This window comes from Papio anubis, chromosome 6 (assembly GCF_008728515.1).
Source record: "Papio anubis isolate 15944 chromosome 6, Panubis1.0, whole genome shotgun sequence".
In the NCBI taxonomy this organism is placed as follows: Eukaryota; Metazoa; Chordata; class Mammalia; order Primates; family Cercopithecidae; genus Papio; species Papio anubis.
Genome location: NC_044981.1, coordinates 118,509,664 through 118,524,817, shown reverse-complemented (window position 1 = coordinate 118,524,817; position 15,154 = coordinate 118,509,664). Strand labels below are relative to the sequence as shown.

Here is a 15,154-nt window from a genome sequence, read left to right as displayed (position 1 = left end):
AAGGATAGGAACTCATCCTTTTTTATGGCTGCATAGTGCTCCATGGTGTATATGTGCCACAGTTTCTTAATCCAGTCTATCATTGATGGACTAAGTCTCTTTGTAGGTCTCTAAGGACTTGCTTTATGAATCTGGGTGCTCCTGTATTGGGTGCATATATATTTAGGATAATTAGTTTTTCTTGTTGAATTGATTCCTTTACCATTATGTAATGGCCTTCTTGTCTCTTTTGATCTTTCTTGGTTTAAAGTCTGTTTTATCAGAGACTAGGATTGCAACCCCTGCTTTTTTTTTCTTTCCATTTGCTTGGTAGATCTTCCTCCATTCCTTTATTTTGATCCTATGTGTGTCTCTGCACGTGAGATGGGTCTCCTGAATACAGCACACTGATGGGTATTGACTCTTTATCCAATTTGCCAGTCCGTGTCTTTTAATGGGGGCATTTAGTCCATTTACATTTAAGGTTAATATTGTTATGTGTGAATTTGATCCTGTAGTTATGATGTTAGCTGGTTGTTTTGCCCATTAATTGATGCAGTTTCTTCCTAGCATCAATGGTCTTTACATTTTGGCATGTTTCTGCAGTGGCTAGTACCGGTTGTTCCTTTTCATATCTAGTGTTTCCTTCAGGAGCTCTTGTAGGGCAGGCCTGGTGGTGACAAAAGCTCTCAGCATTTGCTTGTCTGTAAAGGATTTTATTTCTCTTTCACTTATGAAGCTTAGCCTGGCTGGATATGAAATTCTGGGTTGAAAATTCTTTCCTTTAAGAATGTTGAATATTGGCCCCCACTCTCTTCTGACTTGTAGAGTTTCTGCCAAGAGATCCACTGTCAGTCTGATGGGCTTCCCTTTATGGGTAACCCAACCTTTCTCTCTGGCTGCCCTTAATACTTTTTCCTTCATTTCAACCTTGGTGAATCTGACAATTGTGTGTCTTGGCATTGCTCTTCTCGAGGAGTATCTTTCTGGTGTTCTCTGTATTTCCTGAATTTGAATGTTGGCCTGCCTTGCTAGGTTGGGGAAGTTCTGGATAATATCCTGAAGAGTGTTTTCCAGCTTGGTTCCATTCTCCCCACCACTTTCAGGTACACCAATCAAATGTAGATTTGGTTTTTTCACATAGTCCCATATTTCTTGGAGGCTTTGTTTGTTTCTTTTCACTCTTTTTTCTCTAAACTTCTCTTCTCACTTCATTTCATTAATTTGATCTTCGATCACTGATACCCTTTCTTTCACTTCATCGAATTGGCTACTGAAGCTTGTGCATGCATCACGTAGTTCTCGTACCATGGTTTTCAGTTCCATCAGGTCATTTAAGGTCTTCTCTATACTGTTTATTCTAGTTAGCTATCATCTAATCTCTTTTCAAGGTTTCTGGCTTCCTTGCGATGGGTTCGAACATCCCCCTTTAGCTCAGAGAAGTCTGTTATTACCGACCTTCCGAAGCCTACTTCTGTCCACTCGTCAAAGTCATTCTCCGTCCAGCTTTGTTCTGTTGCTGGCTAGGATCTGCAAACCTTTGCAGGAGAAGAGGCACTCTGGTTTTTAGAATTTTCAGCTTTTCTGCTCTGGTTTCTCCCCATCTTTGTGGTTTTATCTACCTTTGGTCTTTGATGATGGTGACCTACAGATGGAGTTTTGGTGTGGATGTCCTTTTAGTTGAGGTTGATACTATTCCTTTCTGTTTGTTAGTTTTCCTTCTAACAGTTAGGTCTCTCAGTTGCAGGTCTGCTGAAGTTTGCTGGAGGTCCACTCCAGACCCTGTTTGCCTGGGTGTCACCAGCAGAAGCTGCAGAAGAGCAAATATTGCTGGCTGATTCTTCCTCTGTATGTTATTCTCTTTTCTTCTGTCTGAGGAGAGAAAAATTCTTCTACACTCTTTTAAGGCTGTCCCTTCTTATATGTTTATGTCTCTATGATTACATTATAGGCTTATCCTATGGAATAAATATCTTATTCCTGCCTTGCAAAGAATAAGCACATGATATTTATACACATCTCTGGGTCAGGTGCAGTGGCTCACGTCTAAAATCCCAGCACTTTGGGAGACCAATGCAGGAGGATCGCTTGAGGTCAGGAGTTTGAGACTAGCCTGGGAAACATAGTGAGACCCTGTTTCTACAAAAAAAAAATTTTTTTTTTTTAAGTAAATCAGGTGTGGTGGCACATGCCTGTTGTCCCAGCTACTCAGGAGGCTGAGGTGGTAGGATCACTCATCTGGGAGTTTCAGGCTGTAGTAAACTACAATTGTGCCACTGCACTCCAACCTAGATGACAAAGCAAGACCCTGTCTCAAAAACAAAACAAAGCCAAAAACCTTAGGGAACTGTATCTGTTACTCTTTTATTACAAATGATATCTTCAGGCAAAATCTACTGACAAACATTTATCAATTAAATGTAAAAATAAAATCTTAAATCAGCTTTAAAATAATTTGGTATATGATATGTAACAACTCTAAATCAATTTTAACAGTTTGTAATATGTAACAACTTAAAATCTAGACACCTACACACTATCAGATAATGTCTAGGAAATCACCTCAATTACGTACTTTCTCTAAGTTTTCTATGTATCACACAACGAAATTACAATAAATTTCAGAAAACGATGAATCAACTCAATACAGGAAACCACAATCAGCAAAAGTACAGGACACAGGGAAACCAATAACTGCAACATGTATGTGCTTAATGAAAAAATATCCATTCAGGCATATATTCAGATGCCAAATAGCTTCTACTAGTACTTTCCTCACACTAATTCTACTTTACTGCTTTGAATCCTTTTGGTAAACAATACTCACCATGCATGAGGCATACACACAATCAAATAATAACTAAGGACAGTCATTTACCCCTGTTTTTTTTCACAAACGTATCTCATTGGATGTGCTTTAAACCAATATGTTTCAAATGTTTTTACCACAACCAACACTAAGAAAAACATTTCATGTTGCAACCAAGTTCAAACGTATTGTATTAGTCTGCTTTCATGCTGCTGATAAAGACATGTCATAACTATGATAGATAGTTAAGACTGGGAAGAAAGAGAGGTTTAATGGACTTACAGTTCCACATTGCTGGGGAGGCCTTACAATCGTGGTGGAAAGTGAGGAGGAGCAAGTCACGTCTTACATGAATGGCAGCAGGCAAGAGAGAGCTTGTGCAGGGGAACTCTCATTTTTAAAACCATCAGATCTCATGAGACTCATTCACTATCACGAGATTAGTGCAGCAAAGACCTTCCCCCATAATTTAATCACCTCCCACTGGGTTACTCCCACGACATGTGAGAATTATGGGAGTTACAATTCAAGATGAAATTTGGGTGGGGACACAGCCAAACCATATCACATATATTTATGAATTACAGTTTAATCTAATAATATTTACCTTACTACTCATGATGTACTGTAACATTTATTTTTATTTTTACTAGTTTTATTTTACCAAATTAAAACTTAAGAGTTTGAAAAATACTGCTCCAATTACTTTACTCAGATATTATTTTTAATGACATGATTATAGGTTGCTATTCAGAAAAATAAATATTTGTCCTAAGATCCTGACAGATAGCATATATGTCCTTCATTCAATATGGCAAGGAAAAGAGCAATGGCAAGGAAAAGACTACCACCAAAGAAGGGCAATCAGTCAATCAATCAATCAGTCAATCAACCAAGGCAGATAGAACATTTTTGCTGATATTCAATCAGGGTCCTTTAAAATTATGTGAGGCAGTGTGATGCAAAGGATAGAGCACTGAATTTAAAATGTGTATACTTAGTTCAAGTCCCAGTTCTACCACTTTGGACAAGACATTTTGCAGAGATCTAATTTTTTCTCATTCATAATGAACATGGGGCACAGACTCTATTTCCTGTCCAGCACTCTACTCCCAGAACTTAAACAGTGCTTGACATTTAATAGATGTTGTTAAACAAATAAATGGATGAATACATATCTTGTTCATATGGTTGCAAACAGGATGTCAAACAAATACTTGATTTTTAAAAATTCAGTCTGAAATAATTGGAAACTCAATATCTGGCAGCTTCACACTATGCTGATTAAGCGCTTTTCTCTTTCCACAACTCCTAAACCAAAAAAAGAAAAAAAAAAAAAAAAATGTGGGGAAGGGGTTGTGGAGGGACTGATTTTCTGTATTTTTCCTTTTCCAGCAACTAATCCTTAAGAAAATAAATTCTATCAACAATGTGTTTAAATTCTCCACATCCAGGATATATGCAACATTGGTGCCCTCTTAGACCAAAAATGTAAAAATTGTACTACTCCTTGTTTAAACATTTAAGCCATTTAATTCTTTCTTGGTGTCATGAACTGAGAAGATTGAAGCAGTCACAGAAAAATATTATAGTCACAATATTATATTTTTTCAGGTTAGCATCAATACTTGTAAATGTTTTGATAAACAAGGATGAAATTATTTATTTTAACTGATGCTCATCTGTATTGGGTCATCCTAATTAGCTACAACCACACATTGCCAAAATAAATGAATCAATCTTTTTTTTAAGATGGTCTCGCTCTGTAGCCCAGCCTGGAGTGCAGTGGCGCAATTTTGGATCACTGCAACCTCTGCTTCCCGGGTTCAAGCTATTCTCCTGCCTCAGTCTCCTGAGTAGCTGGGATTACAGGCATGCACCACCACGCCAAGCTAATTTTTGTAATTTTAGTGGAGACGGGTTATACCTTGTTAGCCAGGCTGGTCTCAAACTCCCGACCTCAGGTGATCAGCCACCATGGCCTCCCAAAGTGCTGGGATTACAGGCATGAGTCACCACGCCTGGCCTAATTACTCATTAATTCTTGAGTAGTTCATTCAGGTATAACATCTTGCTACCATCTATGAGGGATACAAAAGGTCCCAGTGCTTGTCATCTTAACATGATTTGTCATGAAATTACTCAATAACTGTGCAAAATACTATTTGATTAAATACAATAGACAGTACATCCAATAAGCCCCTATGGGATTTGGATAAAAAGGAATATACTACCTTCATAAAGAAACTTACCACCTAAAAGTCTAGGCTTCAGGGATGGCAAATACATGGAAAATGATCAGCTATTTTCCTCATCCTCTACTAACTATATCAGGCCAGTTACTGATCATGGTATTCTTGCCCAGTGAACATAGTTATAACCTCAAGATCCTTATCAGCACATCCTTCTAGGCAGCTACAATAAAATACAATGAAACCTATTAGTTATCTCTGGGCTCAGCCTCTTTAAGAAGCTGCAGGAAAGTCTTTGGTTATATTAATTATCACATGAATCTTGTCCAAGTACACACCAAGAAGAACACCATCAACTTCAAAATCCATCAGGAAAGGGATATTCATTTCTCTATATGGTCTAACAAAATGACACTATTTAACTCTAGGTCTTAACTTACTTATGTCAAATGACAATTGTACTTATAAATTCAAAAAAGTACTTTATAATTACAAAGTCTCATTCTATAATGAACCACATGCATGAAATTATAAAATATATGCCCATTTTAACAGACAATACAAAAGTATATAAAGTAAAAACTGAAAGTTTACCAGCCCCTACAATAGTCCATTCTTCAGAGATAACCAAGACTAAGTTTAGTATACATCTTTCCAAACTTACTTTTTACTTATGCAAGAAAACAATGTGTGCGTCGTATGTTTACTGCAGCACAATTTACAATAGCAAAGACATGGAACCAACCCAAATGTCCATTAATGATGGACTGGATAAAGAAAATGTGGTACATATATACCATGCAATACTATGCAGCCATGAAAAGGAATGATATCATGTCCCTTGCAGGGGCATGGAATGAAGCTGGAAGCCATCATCCTCAGCAAACTAACGCAGGAACAGAAAACCAAACACTGCATGTTCTCACTCATAAGTGGGAGCTGAACAATAAGAACACATGGACAGACAGAGGGCAACAACACACACTGGGGCCTGTCGGGGGTGGGGGGTGAGGGGAGGGAGAGCATTAAGACAAATACCTAATGCATGCAGGGCTTAGAACCTAGATGACAGGTTGATGGGTGCAGCAAACCATGGCACACATATACCTATGTAACAAACCTGCATGTTCTACACATGTATCCCAGAACTTAAAAGAAAGAAAAAACTAAAAAAGAGAGAGAGCGTGTGTGTGTGTGTGTGTGTGTGTGTGTGTGTGTGTGTTCATGTCTAAGGTGTACTAGAGCTAATTTCCTTACAAAATTATTTCTAGCAAAAGTATTTCTTTCCTAAACTTTAAATTTGTAAAAGAAATGCAACATGTAAATAATATAAATTTAATGCCATTTTATTCTGTACTTAACACAGGTCAGTGTTTGGACATGTACAAATTAAAACATGGGGAAAATGCATTAACCCAGCATTTGAAAAGGTTTCAACATGAATTGTCATAATAAAGGATTCCATCCAAGTGTTATTAAAGCTCAAAAAATAGAACTTTCTATTGAAAAACACCCTTTACATATAGTAGTGCCATATATTTTGAAAGAGAAATGTCTAATGAGCCCGGAGAGGCACATCCACAGATATTCATATCCACAGATATTTATGAAAACACACTTACCCAGAAACACAGTGTGTTCAACAGAGAAGAAAGCTCACTGAGTGCTTAGTTCAACACTTTCATTTTACATATAAGGAAGCAGACCCAAAGGTCACAAAGCCAAGAACAGAAGCAGCACCAGAACCACAACCCACCATGACTTCTGTGCTTGTTATACAAAACCACACTGGCATTCTTTAACATGAGGAATTTTATTATACAGATAAGACTTATGGTTTAAACGGGGGTTCTTATCTGTACTAAATTGTTTTTGTCCCCAAATCTAGCTCCTTGATGCCCTGGGTGCCTCTATCGTAGGACCCCCAACTACCCTCAAGCCTGTGATTCTTTCTCCTCCCTCCAGTCTCATCTCAACAGTCTCTTCCATTGATGGCCCTTGTGCTGGTCTGCCCCTAACCCTGACCTTCACTTTCATCCTTAGCAAAGTTTTGGGGCTTAATAAAGGGAAATGTGTATGTGCTCATCTCCAGATCCGGAACCACAGTTGTCAGAGATATAAATCATAACGATAGGTGCCTTTAGGAAAGTGAAAGCTACATTTACATTATTAATGATAACAAGCCCTGGAAGAAAGAACCTCATCCCCATGAAAGATTACACAGCCACTGTCTTTATTTGGGTACTACATTCACACACACACAGAGGTTCATGTTCCAAATACATGATAGTCCTGTGATTCAGGCTAAAATTTAGCCTTCAAAAGCTCATAAAATAGTGGTGCTCTTACTTTTGAAAGCAGATACACCCTTTTCATAATGGTATATCAGAAGCTCAACATATAAGACAGAAGTACCACACACAAGTTAAACATGGTAAAAGATTACTCACTTTTCTTTCCCCATCCCTTCCTCCACCCCACCCCTACCTCTGAAGAAATCTAGAGCTCCAAAGGATCAGTTTGAGAATCACTACTTTATATATTTTAACACAATCACTTTTTTAAAAGCCTATTTTTTAAAGCAGTTTTATGTTCACAGCAAAATTGAGAAGGAAAGAGACTTCTTACATGTCCCATCCCCCACACATGCACAGCCTCCCCTATTACCAGCATCCCCACCAGGGTGGCACATTTGTTCAAACTGTTGAATCCACACTGACACACCATTATCATCCAGAATCCATGGTTTACATTCAGGATCACCTTGATGTTATACGTTCTATGTGTTTGGACAAATTTATAACAGCATATATCTACCAATATAGTGCCATACAGAGTAGTGTCACTGCTCTAAAAAAAAACTCCTCTGTGCTCCATCTGTTTCACCCTTTTTCACCGCTAACCCTTGATAGCCACTGATCTTTTTATTGCCTCCATAGTTCTGCCTTTTCTAGAATGTCATACAGTAGGTAGCCTTTTCAGGTTGGCTTCTTTCACTTAGTAATATGCATTTAAGGTTCCCCCATGTCTTTTCATGGCTGGATAGCTCTTTTTCTTTCTTTTAATTCAGACAGGGTATCGCTGCTGCCCAGGCCACAATCACTACTCACTGTAGCTACTTTTTAAAAATTTTCTTTATGTTTCTTTATGTTGCCCAGATGTTGCCCAGACTGCTGTCAAATTCTTGGGCTCAAGTAATCCTCCTGCCTCAGCCTCCCAAACTGCTGAACCACTATGCCTGACTCTCATTTCTTTTTAGTGCTAAATAATGTCCTGTTGTCTGGATGAACCACAGTTTATTAATCCATTCACCTACGTATTGGTTGCTTTCAAGTTTTGGAAATTATGAATAAAGCTGCTATTAACATCCTCATACTGGTTTTTGTGTGGACTTCAGTTTTCAACCCCTTTGGGTACATACCAAGTAGTGCAATCACTGGATTATATGGTAAGAGTATGTATAGTTTTATAAAAAACTGCCCAAAGTTCCGCCAAAGACATGTTCACTTTTACTAAACAACAAGAAGACCTACATAAAGACAAGGCACATGGCACTTTGCAAGCTGCAAATCGTTAATAACCAGCAGTATTCTATTTATCCTTGCTTGATAAAATGTAATGCTTTTACTTCTCCTAAACAAGTTGTTTATAAATATGTTGCTCTGTATTGAGTAATATATTAAAAATCATCTTTCTTCTGACCAGAGGCACCCTACATGTATACCTGGCCAAGGGCTGGCCCATCAGTGGCAGGAGGAAGCATGTGCCAGCACCCACGCCACTGCGGCATGCTGCATACCGCATACAGTGCTCCAGAGAATCCCACCCTTCCCTGCGCCGGCACCATTTCCCAATGTACTCGAAAGATTCCATACCCACAAGCTGATAAAAGATGCTACATTCCCTTCAATCTTTCTCTGAAAATGACATACCCATTAGCTTCATTGGCTCATGTCTCTTGCTCCTCTCCCCAAAAGCCCAGTCTAAGTAGCTGTGCCCCAAGAGAAAAGGAGGAAGTGGCAAATGCCATCCCATGCCTTCCACACCACCACTCATCTCCATTTTTTTAAAACTTCCACATGCTTCGTCTCTCTTCCTTCAGCCCAAAGTCCTCAGGTTCATGGACTCATGCAAATTAATGTCTGAAGGAACCTATTATTACTATTGCAGTTTTAACTTCGGCCAGATCCAAACCAAGATTACGCAGAGCCAATGAATACTTGACCGTCTCTAATAAGATTGACTCCAAATTTATACACCTATACCAAAGCTAAAATTGGTGTCATTTCCAAAATATCACTTGTGCTAGGCCATCTTTGCATCACTATACAGGAATAACTGAGACTGGTTAATTTACAAAGAAAAGAAGTTTAATTGGTTTATGTGTCTGTAGGCTGTACAAGAAGCATGGTGCTGACATACGCTCAGCTTCTGGTGAGGGCTCAAGGAGCTCTTACTCATGGCAGAAGGTGACAGGGAACCAGCATGTCACATGATTAAGAGCAAGGTAAGGTAGATGCCACAGCGCCATACACTTTTAACAACCAGATCTTGCATGAGCTCATTCATCACCAGGAAGATGGCACTAAGCCATTCCTGAGGGATCCATCCCTATGATCTCAACATCTCTCAGCAGGCCCCACATCCAACACTGAGGATTACATTTCAACATGAGATTTAGAGGGGACGAATTTTCAAACCACATAATTCTGCCCCTGCCCCCCCAAAATCTCATGTCCTTCTTACATTACAAAGTGCTATCATCTCTTCTCAACAGTTCATTAAAGTCTTAACTCATTCCAACATCAAGTCCAAAGTCCTAAGTCTCATCTGAGACTCATGACCTTCCATTTTTGGGCCTATAAAAGTAAAACAAATCATTTAGTTCCAAAATACAATGGTGGTACAGATATTGGGTAAACATTCCCATTTCTAAAGGGAGATATTGGCCAAAAGAAAGGGGTAATTTTCATGCGAGTCTAAAACCCAGCAGGGCAGATATTAAATCTTAAAGCTCTGAAATAATCTTCTTTGACTCCATGTCCTGTATCCAGGACACATGGGTGCAAGGAGTGGAACCCCAAGGCCTTGGGAAGCTCTGCCCCTGTGGCTTTGCAAGGTACAGCCCCAGCAGCTGCTCTCACAGGCTGGATTGTGTTGCAGCTTTTCTAGGCAAGAGTGCAAGCTGCTGGTGGATCTATCATTCTGGGGTCTGGAAGGTGGTGGCCCCCTTCCCACAACTCCACTAGGCAGTGCCCTGGGGGTACTCTGTGTGGTGGCTCCAGCCACACATTTCCCCACCACACTGACCAAGTAGAGTTTCTCTTCAGGGACTCCACCCCTACAGCAGGCTTCTGCCTGTGCACTCAGGCTTTCTGATATGTCATTGGAAATATAGGGGGAAGCTGCCAAGCCTCCTTCATTCTTGCATTCCATGCACCCACAGGCTTAACACCACATGGAAGCTGCTAAGGCTTATGAAACCTTGTATTCCTCAAAGCCATAGCCAGAACTCTACCTGGGGCTCTTTGAACCAAGACTGGACTGCAGCAGTGGAATGTGAGGAACAGCTTCCCAGGGTGGTGCAGGGCAGCAGGGCCCTAGGCCTGGCCCTTTAAGCCATTCTTTCCTCCTAGGCCTCTGGGCCTACAATGTGACTCAGACCTACAGGTTCCTCCACCAACTGGGCAGGATTCAAGGGCCTTTGTGTCTGTTAACAAAGCCTCAAAGTCCTCTCCAGATACCTCCTCTCAATTCCCTTTCCTGGGGATACTGTGACCTCCTGCTCTGTAACTGCCCTTCTCAATAATAGGGAAGAATCACATACATTTTGATAAATATTACTCACAGCTCTAACCTTAACTGTAACTTTCCCAGATATTTTTAATATATTGAGGAAATGTATTCAGCAAAATTATTCAGCAAATAGCTACCACCCATCGTAGCCACTCATGAAATCTATCACCTATTGTGAATTTAAGGGAATCTTGTCATTGGGTACATTAAGCTTTGTCTTGCCATTAATAATATTTTCCATCCCTGAGGCTGCCCTGTAAGTAAACCTGCTTTAGTCTTTTGGGGTACCTGGGGCCATTTTGAGAGATCAGCCTTGAAGTCCATTTTGGGATATAACCTCAAGGTTATTAGTACCTTTACTGTTTATTTCTCTATCCCTAATGCCACTTCACTGTCCCCAGGTGGCCAAGGGTCTGAAAGGTAATTTCCCCCCCTCTAGCCAGAGCAAGTCCTCTTTACTCCTTTACGAAGCTTTCTCAAATTTTATGAGAACCCTCTGATCTATCTGTGCAGCCTACCAAGTTCCACCAGGATCAAGTAAAGTGAGATAAGAACAAGAGAGCAGCCACTCCTGAATGTGGCCTTTTCATAGCCAGGTGCCTCTGAAACATCATAGCTGTTAATCCTCACAAGTCTCCTGTAGATCATATTATTATATCCCCATTGTTCAAAGAGCAGACACAGCTGATTGAGGACCCTGTTCAAGGTCACCAGCCAGTAAGTTATTCAAACTTGTTTAGCCCATGTTTAACCTCCATACTATACTGTCTCCCTCTACATTTTGAAATAACTTTAAAACTACAAATCTACACAGTTCTATTAAAATATATATGAAAAAATGAGTCCCTGAGGAAGAAGTTGGCAGCCAGATTTGATTCACTTATTCCTTTTCTACTCCCCACCTCCCACCATCAATTTTATCAAGTTCCTTCCTCCTCCCAATCTCCCTCTTCTAGTTATTCCTTTTTTAATTCTTCTTACGATTTTCCTTTTGTGCACCTCTCCTCTGTTTTCATTCCACCCTTCTGTAATTAACATAATGAGACAAAAACGCCTACAACTTGAAAGTTCCTGCAATTAAAACAATGTATCAGTTATATTTACTATGAATGTAGGACACATTTTGAACTTTTTCTTTGTTTTTGTTTGTTTATTTGTTTTGTTTTTTAACCACCCCTTTATTGTGTTAACTTTAGACATAGCTGAGACTTTAACGAAGATGAAATGACAGAATGCTTAGAAAACTTAAAAAAGAGACATCACCGGCCGGGCGCGGTGGCTCACGCCTGTAATCCCAGAACTATGGGAGGCAAAGGTGGGCAGATCACAAGGTCATGAGATTGAGACAATCCTGGCTAACACTGGAAACCCCGTCTCTCCTAAAAATACAAAAACCTAGCCGGGTGTGGTGGCACACACTTGTACTCCCAGCTACTTGGGAGGCTGAGGCAGGAGAATCACTTGAACAGGGGAGGCAGAGGTTGCAGTGAGCTGAGATCGCGCCACTGCACTCCAGCCTGGGTGACAGAGCGAGACTCTGTCTCACAAAAAAAAAAAAAAAGACATCATGAAACAAAGTAATTTCCATTTTAGATGATCAGCACATAATTACACTAGAATGTTAGACTAAAACACACACACACACACACACACACACACACACACACACAGATTTGACTACACAGTGAATCCTAAATTCTATATGTGGCTAGTACAGAAGGCCACTGTTTACCCATCCCTATTTTTGCCTCCCTTGGATGCTTTTCCCCCCAAACCTAGGGAGCTGCCCCTCTCTCTGGGCCACGCAGCACTTTGTTCATTTTCTACCTTAGTTATCATCCTAGCTGGGTTATATTGCAGCCTGTTTTCACATTAGTCTCCCCAGCTTAACAGAGAGGGCTAGGGAAAAAAACAGCATTTATTCATCTTTATATTCCAAGAATGCCTGGTACATGAAGATCCCCAATACATGTCTGTTGAATGATGGAACAGAAATTCACATTTAGCAGGAAAACATGCAGCCTTCAGACACACTGGGGTTACCACAGGGCAGGACACATTGGCGATTACTGGTTCTTAATTTGCTTACAGGAAAATAATCTAAAGCCTTTGGTTCTTGAGAACAGGAAGCAGAAATGGTGCATTTTTCAAACCATCCTCCACAGGCTGGAGCTGGCTCACTTTTCAACCTGCTGACAATTTTCTGAGTTACAGTTTACACCAACGTTGTCACAGAGCTGATCGCCTGAAAACCAGCCCTCCTTTCCTTCCGGTGGCAAGGGTATCCTGCCATACTCCTCTCAGCGGAAAGATCACTTGCAGAACCAAAGAATGAATTTATTTGTTGCAACCTGCACCGGAACTTTGTATTATTCCAATTTCTCCCTTTTTCACACACTTCCATAACCCTATTTCACCTCTATTACAAGTTCTCTGGGGCCACTTTACAGATGATAAAACTGGGCTGAAAATGTGTTTAAGGTCACATGAGTGGAACCCAGTTCTTCTCCTTCCTGATCCCTAACTAGGCGTCCCCAGCCACATCCCTGGGGCAGCTTTTACCAAAAGGCACAGGTCAGGGCTTTACCCCCTCATGTGATTCAGGACCTCTGGGGTAGGCCTAATAGGTGTGTTCTGAAAAGCTCTCCAGGTGCTACTGGGAGGCGCCTTGGGTTAGGCAGCGAGGCACAAAACAACATAAACCCTGTCATATCATTATTTATTCCCTTAACACATCGGAGTTATGTCTTCTTTCAGTGGCCACAAAGATGCTCAATGTCACTACCTTTGAATAACTGCCATAGTTGTCACTTCACTTAGCTTTTTCAATAAAATGAACAGCTCCCGCGCTCCCAGACCTCTGAACACTCGGGAAGCCCCAGGGGTATCGCTGTGCTCGACACAGCCCAGGCCCTACAAACCCAACACGGTTGTCCACCTGCCAAAGTCCCCACGCCCACCACGGCGGGGCGTGTCCTGCCCGCCCCCATCAGGGGAGTCCTGCCCCCGAAATTATCCCGCGCGCCGCCGGCAATCCGGGGGGAAGTCACGGCCCAGGTCTCTTTTCTCCCGAAGTCTGAGGGGACCTCCCCGCCGCCACTCGGTCACTTTCTTCCCATTAACTCAGTCTCTGGTGGACGGGCTAAGCTGGCACTTGAGATTCTCCCGTTGGGGTGGTTCAGCAATGACCACCCCGCCGTCGGCGCAGACAGCCCCGCCCCCAGCCTCCGTAAGCACAGGACCCGGGAGGCGGCGACAAGCCTCGGCGCGGGGACAGCGGACGGCGGGGCGGGCGCTAGATGGCGGCTATTCAACTCCCACGTCACCCGGCCCGCCCTCCGCCCAGCGCAGAAGCGAATAGCTGCATACGACGGGAAAAAGGGAAGCGCGCCCCAAGCAGCACAAAGGTGGCTGCCGGTGTCCCAAGCACCGACCGCCATCCCCAGCAGGACGCAGGCAGGAGCCTCGGCCAGGCTGCCTCGCCGGGCCCGCGGGCTTCGCGCGGCACGTGGGCACCTGCGACCCGGGTTGGAGCCCCCGCCCCTCGCTCCTACCTGCACGCCGCGCCCCGGGCTTCCCGCCCCGCTGCCAGCCCGTTCTCTCGCTAGCCAGTGCCTCACCTGCCCTTCCTACCGACCCGCCGCCAAGTTTCCCCCGTTTGGAAAGTTCTGGAGTCCGGAGCCCGTGGCCCACTGGGGCAGCTCCGAGGGCGGCGAGCGGGTCCGGGCGGCCACTGGGCGTGCGGCCCGGCTCCTACTCCGCGGCGCGGAAAAGGGGAAGGGGAGGAAGGGGCGGGAGCCTCGGCGGGGCGATCCCCCTCCGACCCCAGCCTGCCCGCGGTAGCCGCCCTGGGGACTTCTGCGCTATGATTATCCGCCCCCGCGTTGGGGACTTTGCCTCTCTTCCGTGAGACTCTTGTCATCGCGGTTAAGAGTTGGGGCTCCGGGTCGGGCTGCTTCGGTTCAGATCTTGCTCCTCCACTTAGGAGGGTGTGATCTGAGGCAGCCTACTCTAACCCTCTGCAAAAGGAGGGAAATTAATAATAATAACAATAATAATAATTCCTATCCAGGGGCGAATCCACGTGTTGTGGGGCTTGAAACTGAAATAACCGTGAGTGGGGGTGGCGAATCCTCAAGGGAAGTATAAAATGAGATTCTGGGATTAGAAAGCATCTGTGCTCGTGAGGGGGCCCGAAGCTTAAGCTTCATTAGCTTCACGTCTCAAACTGCCTCTGCAATGTTCCTCATGAAATTAATTAAGTGCGAGAATTAAATGAGGTGAGCTGCGAACTGGGCCTAGCATAATGCGGGGCGCACTTAGCAGGTGTTGTTTATAGGGATCATTTCCCTGTAACTGGCCAGGTGGACCTGGGAGA

General features: G+C 42.6%; 1 protein-coding gene across 8 annotated transcripts in view; it reads right to left on the bottom strand.

Moving 5' to 3' along the window:
• The window catches only part of PLAGL1 (PLAG1 like zinc finger 1), a 114,026-nt gene extending 99,470 nt beyond the window's left edge, over nt 1-14,556 (bottom strand). For 7 of the 8 annotated variants that reach the window (XM_031667375.1, XM_031667372.1, XM_031667374.1 and 4 more), the window contains exon 1: nt 14,397-14,555. The gene's annotated coding sequence lies outside the window, so the exon portion shown is untranslated. Of the gene's footprint in view, nt 1-14,396 lie in introns of all 8 variants that reach the window. The other variant, XM_021937794.2, reaches the window with a different exon arrangement.
• Between the last annotated feature and the right edge of the window lie 598 nt (nt 14,557-15,154).